Below are 11,063 nucleotides of genomic sequence, written 5' to 3'. Positions count from 1 at the left end.
CAGGGCGGGGGGGAGGGGGGAGCAGAAGTCATGGTCACTTGTCCTGTTCCTCCGTTCTTTTACTCATTGGGACTTACACCTACTTACTGCATACTTCCCCTTCCCAACTGTTTCTCCTACTTTTCTTGCAATTGTATTTGTGTGTGACACAAGCTCACATTGTCAACTGGTCTGCATTCCTTTGCCTGTGTCTCAGCTGTGCCACCTCATCAACAGGAAGGACTCTAGGGCAGCTTTTCCCCTGGGTGACCTGACCTGAGGGAAAGGCTTTCTTATTAACCAAAGATGAATAGCAGGAGCCTGAGCAACAAGTCAGATGGTCCTCTCAAGAAACAACACCAAATTCAGGACTGCCTGTTATTCTTTAGATCTGATCAGATGCAAGCACCAAGATGAGATTCCTTCCATCACAGGCAGTGGATCCCCCTTTTGGAGCATGTCTCTGCTTTGTGAGCATCACTTTAATCTTCTCTGGATTCAGTTTGTATTTGTTGTCCTCCAGCCACTTGACCACAGCCTCCACTGATGGAGGTCAGAGTTAAAACAGTAGCCCCTGGATGCCTCATTAAAGATACGTAGATATAAATATTGATTCTTTGCACTAAGTAGCACAGCTGGAGAAGTTTTAAGGAGGATAGTAAAGAAAACAAAGTTCACTTTTCCTTATTCTGAACCCCACAAACACCAGACACTGTGGTAAGATAGATATAGATACATAAAATGACTGATATCGAATTCCTGAACACATTAGCTTTGCAATGCATGGAGCTTCAGCTAGCTTACTTTCAAAGTATAGCATCACACCCTAAGGGTACACTTCTACACAAGTTTAGACAGAAAAAAACATGCTTAGAGTTTCCAGGATGACCCAGCAAGCATAGGCCATTTTTTCTGTCTAAAACTTGCTTAGGATTGCATGCTAAATCAACAGTAAGGCTGGACAAAGTCAACCAGAATTCCCAAGCCCTAAAACTAGGAATAATCATATAACGGTGCAAATTTATGCATATTTAAAATAGAAATAACCTACAATGCCCAGTATTCCATAGCTAGCCATGCTGGCTGGAGAACATAGGGAGTTTATCAACCGAATGCGAATAGAATTCCATCCTAACTTACTTTATGAGGTTGGAGGATGATTGAGATCAGGTTCATAATATACTTTCACAACCAAGTAGCACCATAAAATGTATAATAAAATATTCCCATATATTTGCTTTCTCAAGGTCTTATCAGTATATCATATTTTGAGAGGATGCAAAATAAGTGCAGGAAGAAATCCTGAACAGTACCAATCTAACAGACATGTGATAGGCAACACATTCTTATTGGTGAGTCTGGAATCATCTCTGGGACTTTCTCATTGCCCCAGGATGTCAATGCACAGTAACATCATTATTTCAAAACTTGTACAAACCTATAAAGCAGCCCTCACCAACTCAGTGCCTTACCAATGGACTTTCGCTCCCACTAGCCTGGCTAATGATCAGGGATACTGGAAGCTGTAGTCTAAACTATCTGGAGATACCAAATTAGTAAAGACTTCTTTAAATGTTGCCTTCACTCATTCTAAGTAGTGCATAAACTTAATTCCATAAGAAGAGTACATGATCCACAACACAAAAGGGTTCTAGGGTCTGTCTGTCTATCAACTTCACAAGTATATGAGCATTTATACAGTCATTTATTTGGATTTAATCCAGTAAAGGAAGTGTACTTTCTGGCTATTCCAAAGAAACAGTGCCCTTTAAGTACCATTTAATAATGCATCAATACCTATTATTTATTCTTTATTTAGTCAACAATCAAAACAAAAAAATGAAACTCATAGAACCTTAGAACTCATATTTTAATAGACTAATCTGAAAAATGCTGGGAACAATAGATGACAAAAGAAGAAGGGGACAGCAGAGGATGAGGTGGCTAGATGGAGTCAGTGAGGCAGTTGGTGTGAGCTTAAATGGACTCCGGGGGATGGTGGAGGACAGGAAGGCCTGGAGGAATATAGTCCATGGAATCGCGATGGGTCGGACATGACTTCGCAACTAACAACAACAACAACAAATCTGAAACCGTGTGTGCATGAAGTCTTCCTGAAGTCCAAGAGAGTGGGGGTGATTGGAGTTCCTGAGGGAGCACATTCTGCAGTTTGGGGACCACACACAAAAAAACCTTGTCACATGTTCCTGACAAAGGGGCTTCTGCTTGTAATGGTGCCCTCTTCTGCACATCTTAATACTTGGTCAGGTTCACAGCCATGCAGGAGGTCTCTTAGAGAACCGGTCTTAAGCTATGATGGCTTTAGGGTATAAAGCCACGGACATGTAGACAGGAAAAAAACTCCCATCCCACAGCACTATGCCCTTAAATGTTAAAAACAACACACTGAATTGCGTGCCTTCCAAAACTGGCCTGCCCTTTACAGCCTTGTTCAGCTCTTGCTACCTCAAGGCTGTGGCTGCCTTTATGTAATTGATCCATCGCATAACTAGTCATCTTCTTTGTCATACCTCAGCATTCCCTAGCACAAGTCTTTTAGGTATTGGTCCCAATACCATCCATGCACCTGTTGTGTTGCTTGTTTCACAGAATCATAGAATTCATAGTAGGGCAGAAGAGGCCAAGAAGGCCATCGGGTCCTCACCCCTACTGGTGCAGGATGCCAGTCACAGCATCCCACTCAGATAACTGTTCAGCTTTTGCTTGAATGCCTGTAGTGTGGGAGAGCCCACAAGCTCTTTTGGCAACTGGTTCTCCTGTCATATTGCTCTGACAGTTGGGAAGTTATTCCTTGTGTCTAGCTTGCACCTGGTATACTGTAGTTTAAGTTCATTGTTCCATGGGAGGAGTGGAGCGGAGCAGAGGTCTTTTCCTTCTTCTTTCTTACAGCTTTGGGATACCTTGCAGTCTTCTTTTCTCAAAGCTGAACAGACCCAGTTCTTTTAGCCTCTCATAAGACTTTACAGATTTTCAGCATCCTTTTTAAACTGCATCCTTTAAACTTTTTAATTCAAAACTGAATGCCGCATTCTAGGTGAGGCCCGATGAGTGCAGAGTAGAGGGGAATGAATACGTCTTTTTTCCTGGAGTGATACCTCTATTCAAGCAACCAAAAATAGTGTGTGCCTTTTTTGCAGCTAAATCACATTGCTGGCTCATATTTAGCTTGTTGTCTACAACAATTCCAAGGTCTTTTTCTTTTTCAGTACTGTTGAACTAAGTATTCCCAATCTTTTATCAATGCAGTTGATTTTTTTTCCTTTTCCTTTTTCTTCTGCCTATGTGGAGAACTTGGTGTTTATCCTTGTTGAATGTCATTCTGTTGCTTTCCACCCAGCATTCAGGCTTATCTAGTTTGCCCTGGATCTTCTTTTTGCATTCCAGGCTGTTATTGTTTATTATATTTATATCCTGCCTTCTTCCCTTCCAAGGAACTCAAGGCAGCTTATATTTCCCCTTCTCTCAATCGTATCCTCACAACAACCACCACCACCATATGAACCCAGAGTCTGTGACTGACCCAAAGTCTCCCAGTTAGTTCCATGTGGGGGGGGGGGGAATAGTACCCAAATCTCCTGAGTCCCAATTCAGCACTCTTAGCCACTAAGTCACACTGGCTCTCAAAAGTGCCAGATGCTACAGAGTGGCAATGCCTTCAGCGTACATGCATGGTACAAGCCACAAGGACCTCTTCTATCCTTTTCAAGGGGAGTGCTAACCTTCCCCCCTTTCAAACAATACAGTATGACAACACACACATCCAGTAGCCTAGCTGCCACAATTTGTACCCGTTCCAAAAAGGCTTCAGAATTATCCACGTGCAGAGCACATTACAATAGTTTAATAGGCTGATTATTGATATATCTATTTCTGTTCACTGTTCAGTTTTTTAATTTAAACACATAGTTTGTCTCAAATTCTATTATTTTAAAATAACTATTAACTTCTCCTTGCTTATATTTTAAAAAGACTTACACTATGATCGCTTTTATGAAATAAAAATAAAATGTGAAGTAAGATTCAATAATAAATACACTATAGAATTCAACACTCCATACTTCATTAGGATTTTCAAAAAGTTCAGCAATTCTACTGTTAAGTATCTTAAAGAGAGTTGGTTTCTAATTAATTTCTATCTTTATTTCACTTAAGCACTCTGGCTTTTCAACTTTTCTCTTTACACTGGATTTTACACCAGTGGATATTAAATATAGCATTGGAAATAAAAAGAAAAAATGGCTCTATAATGTATTTATTGGATAATATTCCCTATTTTATTTCTACACAAAAAGTGCCTATATGGGAAATCACATATGATGGTTTCGTGTGTGTGTGTGTGTGTGTGTGTGTGTGTGATGTGCATATATAATTATATGTGATAATTTCATGTGCATATTAGCCATGACTGGCTAAATTGGGATTAAAACCCGTTCTCCTTGAAGAATATGCATTTGCCAATTTAGATTAAACACCAACAAATATCTGCTTAAAACTAAGGTGAGAGAAGTTGTCTTTATATTTTATGAGTTCAGCATTACTGGTCACTAATTACTGAAGACAATGATGAAATATTAAAAATAGTTATCCCCACAGAATGTAATCTAGGGAAATGTGTGAGGTACAAAAATAATTGTTAAACCCCATAGAAATCAATGGAAAATTAACTACAGATTCCAGTATGAGTGACCTTGTGACGCTTGTAAGGGTATTTAACTTGTTTGCAGTTGGGTTCTTCTAGTTTACTGAGGCGTTAATCACTCATCCGTGAACACCTGTGAAATAATATTTCATTACATAATGCTTTGTGATAGGACAGAATCTCTCTCATATGTCAGAGGCAAAAGTTAAAGCAGAATTTCATGCTCACATAACATCTTCCACTAATGTGTAAAAGGCAATTTTTCATATCCATTTCAATACATCCCTGTTTCATCTTTTCATCTTCAGAATTACAGCACCACCCTGAGTCTATGGGAACAGGGTAGGATACAGAGCTAAACAAATAAAACTTGATTTGGAAGAGCCAATTAACAGGAAGTACTTTTATTTTGGTTGAATTAATCACACTGAAATAGACCAAGGTGTATCTTGAGCTGTCAACCAATAGCAAGAACTGCTTATGAATATAAATAAAATGAGATTCAGAATTTCATGAAGGCATTTGGCCTCAATACTAAAGAAGCAATTTTTATTCATTCATTCTTTTTTTTTCTTTTTTTTTCTTTTTTTGCTGCTCATTACATTTCAAGTTCTTCTCTGGAGTCATGCCTGTATTGCTGGTACTTCACCTCTGCTTGGATCTGTGGTCATTGATTGCTTTATAGCACACTTGTCTCAGTTATTTCCTCTTTGTTGCTCCTTCATTATGTAACATCCTGTATTTTCATATGTTGCATGATTCTAGAGCTTTCAACTGATTTGTTTTCCCTGTTGATGAGGAGGAGCAAATAACAACAAAGCTATCTCAGAAGAGCTGCACAATAGCATGATTATGCGTGGAAATGATAACTTTTTATTTAAATAATAATAATTGTATTTGCATTTTCTATTTTTTCTTCCCATTGAGACAAATCAGAAAATGTCTAACAAGTTGGAACAACTCAGCAAAATGATGTGATGAACAGAGGGAAATCAAGCTACACATCTTGTGGTTCTGTTTATCACTGTTTGTCCCTGCAATGTTTGCCAGAATATGGCTTGAAAATATTGGCTAACTCAATCAGCTTTGGAGCCCGAAGGAGCTGTGGCCCAATATATCCTCCATTCCCTCATCATTATTTTCACCATAGTAATATCATGCCTCTACCTGTTCCCTGGTGTTTTCCATGTAGAATGCAGTTCTTATCTCAAAGATGCTGCATGGACCTCAAATTAGGGCTTGAGACACCCATGGCAAGCTCTGTGGCAGGCTAGATTACCTGTTAAGCCACAGGAAGATCCTCGTTCATAGTTAGCTCTAGAAGTGTGTGTTCCTTCACACTATCCTAAAGTATTGTCAAGCTCTGCTTTAAATGCTTGGGGAAACCGATTAGTGGAGACACTGCACTGAGGTGTTGCAGTCTCCTCCTAGACGCAGCTCCCCTTGAAGTCACATGAAATACTGTTTTTAAAGTTAAGAGCAACAGAAGATTGGGGCTTGTGAATTTATTTTAGGGTGAACTAATAATAAAGGTGTTAGAAAAGCTCTATGGGACATTCCAAGACTTGTTTGTGTACAATCAGTGATTGTCAATGAGGTGCTGAGAAACTAGTTCATCAAATCAGACCATTAAATAGTGTCACATGCAGCTGCACAACATGTTGTCTGTGCCTCTTTGTAAATCTTCAGAGATTTACAGCACCATACACTGAAGCAATGGTATCTAATATTTATATTCTTTCATTATTTTGTTTTCCTTGGAACAAAACCTACAGACTTATATAAAATCCAGCATGGTGTGTTCAAAATAACATTGCTTGCTTGCAGGATTTATAGTTGTACACAAAGCATGGACCCTGTACTATAGTAATTGTAAACTATCAAACAGCTGCATACCATTTATTTGAAATACTTTGTTCACTTAGCATACATATTCGGACAGATTTCCAACTGCCTACTTTGAATCTGACAATGGCAAAACAAATGAAGCAATGTCATACAAATACAGGAATAGACACAAAGTCACATTATAAATGGGTTGTCTTCTGTCCACTTTCTTCAAATATTGAACATAGAATTTACTAAGTAATTTGGAGTTTGTGCTCCTGAAACGCTGCATCTTTATCTTAAAAAAAGAAAAAGGAAAGTTTCTAGCCCTCATACTTGATAGTGAAGCATTTCAGTGCTTATCCAGAATTTATTTTTTTCTTACACATATATCCCACTGTCCCTTAATAATCATTTATGTTCTTCTATCACCATACAGCTTCTTGCAAAACTCCCTCAAAGCTCCACATTCTCTGCACACAACAGAAAAGCCTTAAATATTGAGTCCAGAATAGTGAATGCACAAAACATTTATAAAAAATAGAAAAGTAATACGTTCTGTGCCTTTTTTTAATTTTGTGAGGCATGGAGTAATCATTTTGGAATTTAAAATCAATACCTATAGCAAAAATGCAGTTGGCAAATAATTGTATAATATAATCTGAATAAGAGCCATAAAATAGTCTATATTTTTCCTGTCCTGATCGTATGTAAAAAAAAATAGGCAACACTCTTTAGGGAGGAAAGTCTTCCAATACTCCAGCATACATATCACATCCATGTCCAACCCTGGACAAAATCCTGAACATGTTTATTTAAGTGGCACTGGTTTTGATTCACTTCCAAGTAAGCTTCTGACAAGAATGTATGACATTAGCAGATTATTAATATCAGGGTTAGGGTTCCAATGATACTTTTTAAAGGAAGGAAAAGCTATCTCTTTAACATATCAAGAATTGGAAAGCTATTTTGGTTTCTGGCTTTCTTCTCAGCTTTCCTAGGAAAGCAGTTTTATTTCTCACACCTTGATATAGTCTGAAAGTGGTTTGCTATGGATGGATGGATGAATATAATCTGGCTACAATCCAATGCTGACTTGTAAATGCTTAAACTTATGAATGTTAATGGATATAACCCCACCTAAATCTGTGTTTTATGGTGAGCCTTATGTAAAATGGCATGATTACAGCATAAGACCAAATCATGTATTTAAAAATTACTCCAAGTGTGCATGTGTGTATGTGTGTATTAGTGTTCTAAGGCATACTTTATATAGACAAAATGATTTTTAGTTTAGATAGATAGATAGGGCAAGGGAAGGCAAAGATCTGGCTTTTTTGATAACCTAATCAAAAGGATATGTAGAAAAGAATGAAACAGTCCAGATGGTTGCCAGATAATTTTCACTGCCTTCCCCCACTGTATATTTATTCCTGGATGTCTGTACTTCTTAGAACCAGCCTGGTCATTTTGTGTGAGTATAACTTTGATACAAGATATAATTTCTTGATATACTTGCAGTTTTGTTCTAAGAAATATTGTTGCCTTCAATGAAAACTTTTCAATAACAATAAACAGTTTGGCATTTTGTGGGAAATGGAAATACCATGCAATATTTTAGAATGTATTTTTGGAATGACATGTGCTATTGGACCACGATATGAATGAAATGCGTGTAAGAAAACATTTACATCTGAATATTATATAATGATAAATATGTCCACCATATGGTATTGCCAATGATTTAATTTTGGAAACCCTCTGCATGTTATACATTTCTTATTTAAAGGGGCCAGGTAAGTGAAAGCTTTCATATACTTTGAATATTAAATAATAATACTAAAATGTTATTAGATGATTTTTCTTAAGTCATTGTCTCTCTGACAGCAATTGTGTTAACCCAATTTTAAAATAAGCAGTAACTAAAATATTAACATTATGCAAGTGTTGGGCAGGCATTTTATACTATTATTAACTAAGACAATTATTCAAGTTCTCCTTTGGGCTATAGAGGATGTGATCCTAAACATACCCCCCAGTGAATCAATCACAGTGGGACTTATTCCTAAGTAAACATTGTGTTTCACACCTATGAAAGGAGTGCTGTTTATTTTGTTGAGGATGAATAGGGGAACCTGGCAACCTGCAATTTGTATACCTTTTGGTCACTTTCATGTTCTTCTGGGGAGTTGTGTACACACACACACTTTTAGAATGCAGCGAAGTAACCCGAGTCATAAGGTGCATTAAGTTCACTATTAATAATAATAAGCATAGACAAAAGCAGCCCTGCACCTGTGAAATCATTTTACTGGCACCTGCACTTTAAGGTCAGAGCCTGCCCTCAGTACAACTACAGGAATGTCCCAACTGAGGGCAACAAAGATGATGAGGACAAGAAAGATGAAGGAGCGGACCCATGGATCATACCTCATGATTGTTGGCAGGTTAAAGCCTTGAAAATGTTTTCTTCCTCATGCTGCTAGTGGCCAGTCCAATCCACAAACCAGTTAATATACAGTATGAAGTCTTAAACTGGGGCTGCTCCTTAGCATTCTCATTTATCAAACAGATCTGATTTAAGTGACTGGGAGCATTCAACAATTCATGATCTTGGAGGCCCGGTAGGAAGGAGGACTACTTACAGAGAGGAGTGCACATTCAGAATGCACCGTGCAGTCTTTTGCAGCTCCTAGTTATGTAAACAGCACATCAGATCAGTTCCATCGTGCATAGTTTTTGTCTGAGATTTAAATCATAGGGTTCAAAAACCCGAAGTGGAATGGCTGGGAACTATAGGACAAGAAATGTTTATTTTAGCCATTTTCTTCAATATGCTGGCTTCTGCAATGAAAAAGGAAGCAGGAGTAGGTCATAAACTACTCAGATGTTCCAGGTTCAGTCAACGAACAAAAAAGCTTGGTGTCCCAATCCTAGTCTCATTATGTGAAAGAAAAGCCTGTTGAAATCAATGAGACTTAATTATAGGTGCTCTGTTAGGTTTGGTGACATTCTCTCTTTAGAGTTTCCAACAGAGAACCTGACATTAACTCTTTGAGGGGGGGGATCCTATTTATTCATATGACCATCTTTTATTCTCACTGCCCTAAAATTCTCTGCGTACTAAACGCCCAGACATATAGGTATGTCACAGTACACAACCAACATGCTACAACAGAGATAACAGCAGCAGACAGCAAATGCTTAGCACTGAAGCTTATGCCGAGCCATTTCGCTTTCCACAAACTGCAGATTCCAGACAAGAAAAGAAAGGGGGGGAAAAAGCAAGCCTGATTAATTAACTAAATGTTGTGGGGATACAAAGAACAGTCTAAAAATGACAGACTGCAGGAAGCAGATAGTATAGAGGGTGTTCACAGACTGCTTTTATGTGATGCCTAGCAATAAAAACTGGATTGAAACAGAAGAACTGATAGCAATTCTAATTTATTTCAGCATACGCCTGTTTGCAGGAAATTTTCACACGAAACCCCTTTTAGATGAGAAGTTGTTCTGCTCAAGACTATTTTTAAACTTGCCATGATTTTTCCATTCTGGATTTGCAGTACATTCCAGCCCTTGCTTCATTAATATTCCATGCATTGCTATCAAATTCATTTGTGTGTGTATTTCTAAGGTGTTACTTAATGCAAGGTGGAGGGTTGTTTGCCTTCTGAAGCCACCTTCATGCAAAAAGCTCCGTTGTTCTAAAGCTGTCTTTAGATTGCTTTCGGGGAGTTCAGAATTCGACCAAAATGAAAGGGGTGTGTACCGCGATATTGGCAAGTTTTTTCCTGAAAGTGGGCTGCAGAGGATCACAATATCAATAGTGCAATCATATCTCTACGGCTTGTTCTCACTACAAAGGACTTGGGCTTAAACTGGATAACACCTGAATCCTGGGCAGAAATCCCCCGGGAACAGCTTCCTGCATGATCCTCCTCCTCAAAAGACTTCAAGGAGAATTCAAATTTCACTGCCTTCAGTGGGATTTGAATACTTCCAGGTGAGGCGATGTGCTTATGGGGCCAGGGGCTGACAACCTGGCTGCACCTACTGATAGCTAAGCCACACCGAAGTCGGTGATACCCATTTCGACTTGGATTGGGCTCAGCCTGCCCTTCCTGCCAACTTCCCCTCCGTTGGAAAACGTGCCCTTTTTTTATTTCCCCCCACTTGGGCGGATCGAACGGAACGAGGAGGGCAGCGGGCACGTTGTGCTCTGAGAGTCTACCTTTCTGCCTCGCCAGCCCCTCCGCCCTGCCCGAGTCACTTATGGGAAGGCACGTCCGCGCCCGACCAGTGCCGAAGACGCAACGCCAACGCGAGTCCTCTCCGAGGGCCGGAGCTGCGGGCACAGCGTCCTGCTCAAGCGACCCGCGGCTGCCAAAGCCCTCGCACTTCCCTTGCGCCGGGTCGTGATCCGGGCGAGAGCTCTCTTCCTTTCCTTAGTATTTACTTCCACGGAAAGGCGTCGGGAGGCATTTCTTTCTGATGCAGCCTAAGAGTGGGGTAATGAAGGAGGCATTTCAGCGCTTTCATGGGCCGTATCTTTCTCATGGGAGATACGAGGAGAGAGCCTGCCCTTCTCCCAAGA

The 11,063-nt window shown here is 39.4% G+C and overlaps 1 non-coding gene across 1 annotated transcript; it reads right to left on the bottom strand.

The window, feature by feature from the left end:
• Positions 1-3,621: 3,621 nt before the first annotated feature.
• Positions 3,622-3,741, bottom strand: LOC123024871. Its single transcript, XR_006415002.1, has one exon. It is a non-coding gene; the product is annotated as a U6atac minor spliceosomal RNA (small nuclear RNA).
• Between the last annotated feature and the right edge of the window lie 7,322 nt (positions 3,742-11,063).

Source organism: Varanus komodoensis, unplaced genomic scaffold (assembly GCF_004798865.1).
Source record: "Varanus komodoensis strain SLA01 unplaced genomic scaffold, ASM479886v1 scaffold25, whole genome shotgun sequence".
In the NCBI taxonomy this organism is placed as follows: domain Eukaryota; kingdom Metazoa; phylum Chordata; class Lepidosauria; order Squamata; family Varanidae; genus Varanus; species Varanus komodoensis.
This window is presented reverse-complemented; position numbering and strand designations above follow the sequence as displayed.